The sequence below is a fragment of the Stomoxys calcitrans genome, chromosome 1, assembly GCF_963082655.1.
Source record: "Stomoxys calcitrans chromosome 1, idStoCalc2.1, whole genome shotgun sequence".
NCBI lineage: Eukaryota > Metazoa > Arthropoda > Insecta > Diptera > Muscidae > Stomoxys > Stomoxys calcitrans.
In genome coordinates, this window is record NC_081552.1 from 76,778,085 (window position 1) to 76,789,359 (window position 11,275).

General features: G+C 41.2%; 2 long non-coding RNA genes across 2 annotated transcripts; one reads left to right on the forward strand and one right to left on the reverse strand.

Annotated features, from left to right (window-relative positions):
• Positions 1-3,122: 3,122 nt before the first annotated feature.
• On the reverse strand, positions 3,123-5,573 carry LOC106086834 (uncharacterized). The gene is made up of 4 exons (XR_009396551.1): positions 5,506-5,573; positions 4,817-4,911; positions 4,185-4,741; positions 3,123-4,100 (listed from the first exon to the last, which is right to left on the reverse strand). It is a non-coding gene; the product is annotated as an uncharacterized LOC106086834 (long non-coding RNA).
• Positions 5,574-5,790: 217 nt separating this feature from the next.
• Positions 5,791-6,226, forward strand: LOC131994228 (uncharacterized). The gene is made up of 2 exons (XR_009396552.1): positions 5,791-5,954; positions 6,013-6,226. It is a non-coding gene; the product is annotated as an uncharacterized LOC131994228 (long non-coding RNA).
• Positions 6,227-11,275: the final 5,049 nt, after the last annotated feature.

An 11,275-nucleotide genomic window follows, 5' to 3' on the forward strand; every position in this document is an offset into this window, starting at 1 on the left:
CTAGTTAATTGAAACAGGGAATTGGATGTGCAGGAGCCGAAATCACATCCCTTAAGACCATTACATGTTCGAAAGAGAGAATATAATGAAACAAGAAAGAGAATTTAATGTTTTTTTGTTTTGTTGATGGGCTTTTTTGGTCAGGTTGAGGATTTTTTAAATAAAACAATTCTGTGATATTAGTAATAAGTTTAGACTTTATATACTTCCCTCAAAGTGCAATTATTTATATTATTATATTTTCTGTGTCGTGGTGTCCAGTTTTTATAGTAATATAAGTAATTCAACGAAGATGTAAAATTAATCGTAAGTCTAAATGGAAAAACTAAGCAATACAAAACATATACTTTATACAAGAATACTTTAAACAGGAACTTCAATAAACTCTGTCCTGATGAAGTTGGAAAAAATAACCAACGAAACGTCGAAAGAAAAAAAAAAAAAAAAAAAAAAAAAAAAATGAAAACGATTTGTTTTATTTAAAAAATCCTCAACCTGACCAAAAAAGCCCATCAACAAAACAAAAAAACATTAAATATTCACATTGGTCATCAAAAACACAAAAACAAAAAGAAAGAGAATTTTTGGAGATATTTTCAAAAAGGAGCTTGAGACGAGAGAACGATACGAAAAGAGGAAGAGATTAAGGAAAGAAATAGCCTCGGCGCTGCTGTTTGAAAGGGAGGATTCCAGGTTCTATGCGACAATCAAAATAAATGACGAGGAAATTGAGGGTCTCCTTGACAGCGGTACCACCGTTTCTTGCTTGGGTAAGGGATGTTTTAAATATATCGAGAAGTAAGGAGTTACACCACAAAATTTTTTTTTCATGTATAAACACAACTGATGGCAGTCCCCATAGTATAGTTGGTAAGATTTCCTCTGATATTTCTTTCAACAAACCAGCGTTTTTACCTCGGGGTCGACTTTATCAGGATTTTTTAGATGTTCGGTCTTGCCCCCAACGGGGTTGGTCTCTGTGACGATGCTGATTGTGGTGCCAGTGATGGCGGGTCCGTCCATATACTGACTGACATTCAACGCAGTCGTTTAAAGGCAGTGGTAGCTAGATTTCCTTGTTACACGGACAAGGTCTGAGGTCCAAACGATTGACACAGGGAACGCCACTCCGGTTAAGAGTCGTCATTATCCTGTTTCTCCGGCGGTGCAAAAATTAATATATGCGGGAAGGGTTGCTAAGCCAGCTAGGAGACACGTACTGCATCTCTAGTGTCGATCTCATAGATGCCTTCTGGTAGATCCCATTGGAGGAGTCCAATAAAGAGAAGACTGTTTTCAAAGTGCCGGGGAGACCACTGTATCAATTTACGGTCGTGCCTTTTGGATTGTGTAATGCATCTCAAATCTTATGCCGTCTAATGGATAAAGTGATCCCTTCGGCACTACGAAATCATGTTTTCATTTACTTCGACGATTTCGACACCCACTTGGCATTATTGTCGCGTGTCGCAGATCTGTTAGCGGAGGCGGTATTGACTATTAATATGGCTAAATCTAGGTTTTGCTCTAAGGAACTAAGATACCTAGGATATATAGTTGGTGGGGGTATGCTTATACCAGATCCCGCAAATATTGAGACAATCACTCGCTTTACCTTTCCGAAGACGGCCAAACAGAAGCGTAGCTTTACTGGGGCGACGGACTGGTATCGGAGGTTTATACCGAACTATGCTACGATAGCGGATCCGATATTCGGAACTTTGAAAAAGGGAAGGTCTTTTGAATTTACTGATGAGGCCATGACGACCTTTGAGAAATTGAAAACAGCGCTGGGGACCAGTCCCGTTCTGACTCACCTGGACTTTGGGAGATATTTTTATATCCAGTTCGGCGCATTTGATTTTGGAGTAGGAGCGGTACTCTTTCACAAGGAAAGTGAAGGCGGAGATCACCCGATTGCCTATTACTCCCAGAAAGTGTCACCGGTGCAGAAGAAGTTCTATTACGGAGAGAGAGTGTCTGGCTGTAGTGAACGCGGTCAGGAAATTCCGTCCATACGTAGAACTTAAGCCTTTCACGGTCATTACCTATCATAGTAGCCTGAAATGGATGATGTCATATAAAGATTTGAGGAGCTTGACCAGATGGAGTCTCCATCTACAGTCTTTCAGCTTTGGTATTGAGCATCGTCAGGGAAGCAGAAATGTAGTGCCGGATACCTTATTATAAGAAACTGACAATTAGCAGGAATTCAGGGAGTTTGCCCTATGTTCGAGTTATCGATTTTTGTGTACGAGACGACCCACTTTTATGATGGGGTGCCGATCAATGAGGACTTTGCGTAAAAATTATGGGTCCCGCTGGAATTGACAACGGGAATAATTAAAAGGGCTCACTGTTAGCCAGTGGTGGCACATGGGGGCTATCGTAACACCTTAAGGAAGATCAGGGAGTTCTTTTATTGGCCGAATTTAAATAGACACGTTCGGGAGTTTGTGCTGAGGTGGCAAGTCTGTAAAGCTTCTAAACCGGCTAATAAGACTCTTCGCCCGCCGATGGGTAAGGAGGCCGATGAAGAGAGACCTTTCCAGACAATATATTTGGATTTCTTGGGTACGTACCCTCGCTCTTAGGCTGGAAAAGCATATATCTTTATCATTTTAGACCATCTCAGTAAAATTTTACATCCTAAGGTTATAAGAAGGGCCAACACTGGGAGCATAATAATGTTTTTGATAGCCGAGGGCAGCAATTTCTTGCAAATGACATTGGGAACCTGGTGACAAGTTTTTGCATTACTCATGACCGGACGGCAACGCATTCGCCACAGGCCAATACATCGAAACGTGTAAATCAGAGCATCCTTTCGGCCATATGGGCATACCTTGGGGATGGCCAACAGGAATGGGATAACTACTTGTCGGAGATAGAGTGCTCACTGAGGTCCTCGATACATTTCTCATTAGGGGATACCCTGAGTTTTGGTTGAAATTACAAAAACACATGAATTTCAGTACGACCCATACCCCCCTCACATTTGTGTGTACACATGTTCGTAACGAGCTGATGAATAGTTTGATGCCATATTATTTTTTTATATTTAAATGGCAACATTTTGGCCAAAGAACCCAAAAAAATCAACCTTGTCAAACTACCGAAAGAACGATTTTCGGAAATTTTTCCGTAAAAGATTTATTTAGGCCATTATTTCAGATTTATTCCGGCCATTAGGTATTTCGTCGCAGTTTCCAGCAAAGCGATTGGAAACTGTCTATATGAGATGGACGTCCTGAGAGGTAAACCGTTAGGGATATTCCACATGAAGGACCGCAAGCAGTGATAGTTGTTGTGTGCGTAATGACAAAACTTGAGTAGGGCCATTAAGCGTATTATTGTGAATGATACGATGTTTATTCGATTGGCAACACGGCAGAAAGGTGCCTATGTTCATTACTGGTCGCTTGGGGACAAATATGGGGAACGAGAAGAAAAGTGAAAGGAAAAAGGGCCATGACAGGAAATTTTTGAAAAATGGATGATTTCCTGTGCTTTTTATTTTCTCTTGGATTCGAAAATTGGAGCTGGATGGACGTGTGTGTCGCTTGAATCTTAATGTGAATTTAAAAGATAAATAACCTAAAATCTTACGAGCTAAAGTGAAAGTATAAGGTTTACAAACTAATTGAAAAGATAAATAAACTAAAGACATACAATCTAAAGTAAAAAAAAAACTTTATGGTTGCATATTAATTAAAAAACCGGAGGAAATAAATAAATATCTATAAACCCATGAAAAAAGGCTAAATACCTACAAGCTAATGAACTAATTAAACATACGAAATACGAACATAATCAACAACTATATAAACACCCAGTCGGTCACCTAACACGTCCAGTCACCATCACCGCTCCAGTCATCGTGGGAGGCGCCTTTTGTTTCAGTGCTCTATATTTGTGTGAATGAAGCGCCTAGGGTTAGCTGATTGTAGGTAGCTTTGGTGGTTGAGGAATAGGGGGTTTTCTAGCCCCCATTAACGCAAGCCGATTGTGCTGTCTTCTTCAAAAAATTAACACAACTAAAAATAAATAGGATTGATTAGGTGACACCACAAAAAGAAATCTGCAAATTGGAAAGAAACCTGTAAAAAAATTAAAAAAATTAAAAAAAAAACATATATAGGTACAACAAGCAAGAGAAAAAAGAGAACTATACAAAGACTTACCTGCAAACAGACATACGCGTACGGGCGGATAGTTCAGCGGAGGGTCCATCATCATCTACTGTCACCATCGGTCAAGCCTTTGCCCTGGAAGAAGAAGAGAGAGGCAACTTCAAGAGAGAAGAAGAGAGAGGCAACTGATTTTCCTTTGTTTTTTTTTTAGAGTTAAATTTTTTTAAGGACTTACAACCTAAATATCTATAAACCCATGAAAAAAGGCTAAATACCTACAAGCTAATGAACTAATTACACATACGAAATACGAACATAATCAACAACTATATAAACACCCAGTCGGTCACCTAACACGTCCAGTCACCATCACCGCTCCAGTCATCGTGGGAGGCGCCTTTTGTTTCAGTGCTCTATATTTGTGTGAAAGAAGCGCCTAGGGTTAGCTGATTGTAGGTAGCTTTGGTGGTTAAGGAATAGGGGTTTTTCTAGCCCCCATCAACGCAAGCCGATTGTGCTGTCTTCAAAAAAATTAACACAATTAAAAATAAATATGTAGGATTGATTAGGTGACACCACAAAAAGAAATCTGCAAATTGGAAAGAAACCTGTAAAAAAATTAAAAAAAATACATATATAGGTACAACAAGCAAGAGAAAAAAGAGAACTATACAAAGACTTACCTACAAACAGACATACGCGTACGGGCGGATAGTTCAGCGGAGGGTCCATCATCATCTACTGTCACCATCGGTGAAGCCTTTGCCCTGGTTATGGCCTGGAAGAAGAAGAGAGAGGCAACTTCAAGAGAGAAGAAGAGAGAGGCAACTGATTTTCTTTTGTTTTTTTTTAGAGTTAAATTTTTCTAATATTTTTTTTACTAATATTTGTTACTGGATTTTTATTGCCATTTTTTTATGACGTTTATGGATAGGAATTCTAAACATGTTGTTGGCTTAGGCTAATTTAGAATGGTGGTAGGCTACATTTAGAAAAGGTAAGTAAAGGTAGCAAATACGGGATGTCCTGCGTGGCTCTAGGGGCATGAAGGAGAAACTCCGGTGGAGTCTCTGAGGGAGGGCCAGAAGCTTGGCAGAACACCAGCCAAGTAGCGTGTCAGTGGACGCGTGCCCTTCTTTTCTGAAATACGAAATACTTATGAACTAGAAATACTGGCATGATTTTGCAGAGTATTTTTTTGTCATGCTGCTTTTCGGACCAAGATCGCCAAGAATCACCCCATCCGGCGAGCCTAGCCACGCCAACATGCCTGCAATGGCGAGTCTTTTGGGACACCGATATAGCTTTTCCAGTGGAATAAGTACAAAGTATGGCAGATTCGACGAATCAACAACTAAGGATTTTGTGTTACCTTCAAAAGTAATTGATGCATTGTTGTGTGCGCGATGACATGCGGCCCTTGTTGATGCTATAGTAAATGACATGGTTATTTAGTTGGCAACTCGGCTGAAACAGCTGACACAATATTTAACGTCAGATCGCTTGGGGACAAATATGGAGAAATGGAGGAAAAAGAGAAGGGAAAGGCCATGAGCATTGGAGCTGACTGGACGTCGAAGTTGCGTGGAAACTATACCAAACATTGTGGTTCGAGAGAAGTTTTTTGTTGTGGCAAAATGGCCAGTCGACACAACCCACCTTAAATCAACCGTATAAACAAAAAAAGAAGCAAGAGACTTGATAGTCCAAATATATTATTTTATTTTATCGAATTTTGTTGTGCCTAAATCTCAAATTGGTGAAAAGGCATTAGCCCCTAAATAAAGTGTGACCTAAGGGTCGAAGAAAAAAAATTCTATTGTGAGTGCAAACTATAAACTAATCTTATATATAAAAATTAATTTGTGTTTGTTTGTAGATTTGTTTGTGTGTTCCTTATAGACTCAGAAACGGATGAACCGAAACGGATGAAACGGATTACCCTAATTTTCAGAAACGCCAGATCTCGGAGATGGGTGGTGCGATTTAAGAAATTTTGTGTGCTCTCATATAGTACCCTAAAAATAAAAATTTGGTATTCAAATTTCGGATTGGGTACCTAGGGGGGCTGCCCCACCCTAAAACCTACCAAACATATATTTAGACCAATCACGACAATATGGGACTCAAATGAAAGGTATTTAGGATGAGAAAACGTATTTGAAATCCAATTGACGGACCAAGTGCTAGGGGGACAACCCCAAGCCCCAAAACACCCCTAAATCGGACATATTTACCGACCATGGCAATATGGGACTCAAATGAAAGGTATTTGCGGGTAGAATACGAATCTGATATCCAAATGTGGGACCACGTTTCTGGGGGTCCACCCCTTCCCCAAAACACCCCACAAACTGGACTTATTTACTGACCATAGACACATGGGGCTTCAATAAAAGATATTTGAATGTAGAATACGAATCTGATATCTAAATATGGGACCAAGTGTTTGGGGGGCCGCCTCTCCCCAAAGGGAACAAATTTAGGACCATAGCAACATGGGGCTCAAATGAAAGGTCTTTGGGAGTAAAGCACGAATTTTATAATTTCAAGGCCAACTCACTGGGTGGCCGCCCATCCCCCAAAAAACCCCCCAAGCCGGTCAGGTTTGCCGACTATGGAAATATGGGGCTCAAATTAAAGGTATGTGGGAGTAGACTATGTATCTGATATCAACATTAGGGGCCAACTGTCTAGCGGACGTCCCACCACCATAACAACCCCCAAAATAGGACGTTTTTGCTCCCCAAGATAATTTGGGTCTTAAAGAGAGTGGAACTAAATATTCATAATTTTTAGGGCCAGTACCCAAAACCGGACAAATTTGCTGACTTTTGCAATAAGGAGTTTAAATGAGATAAGAAAACGAATTTGATATCCAATTTTGAGGGAAATGGCAATATGAGGTTCAAATAAATGATATATAGATATATGTACGAGAATAGAGCACGTTGCTGATATATTTTCCGGCCTTAATGTTTGGGGACCACCCCACTCCCCAAAACACCCCTAAATCGGGCATATTTACTATGTGGCGCTTAAATGAAAGGTATTGGGGGGTAGAGCATGAATTGATACCCATTTTCGGAACCAATTTTCTGGGGGTCTACCCCTTTTCCAAAATACCCCACAAACAGCAATTTTTTTACTGACCATCGCAATACGGGACTCAAATAAAGGTATTTGGGAGCAGAATACGAATTTGATATCCAAATGTAGGACCATGTATTTAGGGTATCACCCCTTTCCCAAAACACCCCCAACGGGAAAACATTTTTCGACCATGCCAATATGTGGCTCAAATGAAAGGTATTTGAGATTAGAAAACGAATTTGATAACCTATTTTAGGGCCATGTGTTTGGGGGACGCCTCATCCTGTAAACTCCTCTTAAGCCAATGGCAATATGGGGTTTAAATAAATGGTATTTGAGAGAAGAGCCCGATGCTGATATTTTTTCAGGGCGAAGTATCTGGGGGACCACCTCTCCCCCGAAAACACCACTAAATCAGACATCATGAGAATATCGGACTGAAATGAAGTATTTTTAGAATGAAGTACACCTTACATCCAAACTTAAATTCGTATACCAATAATCATATGGGATTCAGATAAAGGCACATATATTGTTAAAATGTTAGTCAAGTTAGCATGGTATTTCACTAAAAGTCTTTAATTGTCGAAAATAAACATTCCAATGAGACTTTTGTACCATATAAAGTAAAAGAAGGCGCAGTGGAGCGTGCCCGGGTCAGCTAGTTAAAAATAAAAATAAGCAACTAAAGTCTTACAGGCTAGATACGTAAAATCTAATTAAACATACAAAATACAAACAAAATTAAAAAAACCACGTAAGCAAGCGATCGGTCATCCAGCACGTCCAGTCACCATCACCGCTCCAGTCATCGGGGGAGGTGCAGGAAACCGGCATGATCACACCGACATGCCCAAGTAAAAAACCCTATTTGGACAGATAATTTACTCGCAACCTTGGACAGACGAACTACGGACAGACTTCCTTTTTTATTTCAGTGATCTATATTTTTGTAACAAATTAAAAGAAAAGAAAACAGTAAAAGTTTATTTATGAAGATGGCTAGGCATTACAATTGTGCGTAGACGAGATAACATGCCTTTCAGCGTAACATAGAAAGGGTGCCAAAGCCGACGTAGGTTGACCTCAAGCTAGGTAGCTTCGGTAGAAGTCGTAATAGGGTTATTTCCCCATTAACGCAGGCCGATTGTGGGGTCTCCGTAAAGGAGAAAAAATACATTATGATATCATCGCCACTTTATATTAAGAAAGAAAATGGTATCACATATACAAATATAATCACACAAAAAATGGGAAAAGCAAATGATACATACATGTACTAACCAACGAACATATACTGACGGGCGGATCAATAGGGTCTAGCTACAGCTGCTGATGCGGAGCCATTGTCTACTGAGCCCGAATATCCGTCATTTATTTCTATCAGGCCTACGCATCATGTCATCTCCAAGTAAAAGACGTTTATTTTGTTGAAGTCCCGTCCAATTGAGTTGAGAGATTCGGGTGATTTGTTACCTACCACCGATGCATTACATGAATTTGTAGTTCCTTTTCTTTTCCTTGGGTTTTTTACTTGGGTAGATTTATTCCCTTAGTAGCAGGAGGTTGCTTTTTATACTTTAAGTGCTTTGGTACTTCCTGTCATTGCTTTTTAGAGACTTTTGTTCATACTCTGTTACTTTACTTTACTTTAATTGGCTATGACAGAATATTTGTTCCACTAGCCGAACGTAGAATAGCGTTCCAAGCGCCTCGATCTTCTGCGCTCATTTTAAAATCTCTGACACCAAGTTTCGAGGTGTCTCCCGCAACTTGATCTTTCCATCGGGCTTTTGGTCTTCCCGGTTTGCGTGTACCACCGTGTTTGCCTTCAAAAGACTTTGTTGCTGGAGCTTCGTCATCCATTCTGACAACATGACCTAGCCAACGCAGCCGTTGTATTTTGATGCGTGTAACTATGCTATCGTCGTCATACAGCTCGTGGTTCATACGTCGCCTATATTCTCCGTTAACGCAAACTGGTCCATATATTTTACGAAGAACCTTTCGCTCAAATACTCCAAGAACTTCCTCATCTGCTTTCACAAGTACCCATGCTTCAGAACCATATAACAGCACGGGTAGTATCAGTGTCTTGTAAAGTGTAAAGTTTCTAAACTGCTTACTTAGTCCAAAGTAGCATCTGTTTGCCAGTATTATTCTTCGCTTTATCTGAAAACTGGTGTCATTCGTTTTGGTTATGTACTCTGTACTCTGTTAGCTGTCTATATTTGGTTTTTTTAGGTTTTCTTGATTTTGCATCCAGCATATACACTGTCATAAGGAAGATTTCCTTTTTGACCATACATTTGTTTTTTGGTTTTTTACATTCGCCTTTTTGGCAGTTTAAAATTTTTGTCCAAATTGAGAGTTTGGCCAACAACAATGTGCGCCTTTGTGAAGAAGCTGACGCTGTGTCAATGATGACAAGAAAGTCCATGTGTTATCAGACTTTCAGCAGAAACGCTTGGAAGATGTGATAGAAAAATTCCCTTGCTTTACCAAGAAAGGCTTGGGTAGGACACAGTCTGAGGTACACACAATCGACATATGTGATGCAACTCCCGTGAAAAGTAGGCACCATCCAGTGTCGCCAGCTGTGCAGAAATTAATGTATGCGGAGTTGGATAGGATGTTAGCCTTGGGGTGATACAGCCGAGCGATAGTCGCTGGAGTCATCCAGTGACGTTAGTCCGCAAGGTCGATTTAATACGTTTTAGATATTTGGCTTTTTACATTTCGGTATTTTGGGCAGATCTATTACTACAATGGTGAATTCTCGTTCAGCAAGCAGAGAAGATTCTGGGCATTCCAGGTCCAGCCAGGACCTTCTCGGAATTTGCGGGGAGTACAACCCAACCATCTGTGACTTTCACGACAGCAACAACAACCACAACGACAGCCAGCAATGCTCCGATCGCATCAGCTCTTTGGTCCGTGGCTCCACCACTACCTCCAGGAATGGACGATTTGTCTCGGCTATTGAGCAGCACATTCGGCTCGCAAGGCCATACATCATCTCCAACTTTTAGACCACTCACTGGTCTTAACGTCCCAGTGCCTCCAGCAGATCCGGCGTTTGGCATGAGCGAAATCATCGCTTCAGCCGTTGGATTAGCCCGAATAGAGTTTTAGAGAGAGCAAACGGGAATAATGAACCGCTTGATACCTAACATAGACGAAGCTACGAGACGATCGTTAGGAGTGGATAACTTCTTTCAGGCTAATAACGCAGCAATGGCTCCAGTAGCAACAGGGCAGATTGGAAGACCACTACTAGGCCAGGGACAACATATGTCTTTGGGGCCAACTCAAGAGCATCCGCCTAGAGGTTTGCCACATATGCAGGCAGAAGGTCCGCCAGTTTCGTCGTACCAACAGGCCGAGGCGTTATACTCACAGCCACCGCCTTTTGTACGAAGCACCAACACTGTCCCACCATCATCTGTACTAGCACCACCACTTTCGGAGACTGGCGGTCTTCGCTTGCCATCCTTGTACCGTAATTCCTGGGGTTCAGGCCAACCAAACTATTATATGCCATTGAATGAGAGGCCACAGCAGCCGAATACCAGGGAACCCCCATCATATTTTTCGCCGTTGCACCAAGCGCATATTCCAGGTCCTTTTTCACATTTTGGAAGGCCTGGAGGCAGCACACACACTGATTTGGTCGGCAACCTAAACTTGGCTAAATGGTGGATTAAATTTGATGGAACCTCCAAAACAATCAACGTTCAAGAGTTTATATTTCGCGTTGGCGAGTTGAAAAGGGACTACGAATGCCCCGAAAGCGAATATCTGACAAAATTTCACCAGCTCTTGGAGAAACCAGCTCTAGACTGGTACTGGAACCACCGCAAGTTTGCACAGTTTCGGTCTTGGGATGAAATTGAGAGGGCTCTGATGACGCGATTCCAGCGGTTCGAGAACGAATTCCAGATACAAACGCAAATTTTAACCGTCGCCAGCAGCCCCAAGGAACCTTCGAAGAGTTTTATAATGCGGTGATTCAGTTGCAAAACCAGCAGAAGCAACCCTACCGAGAG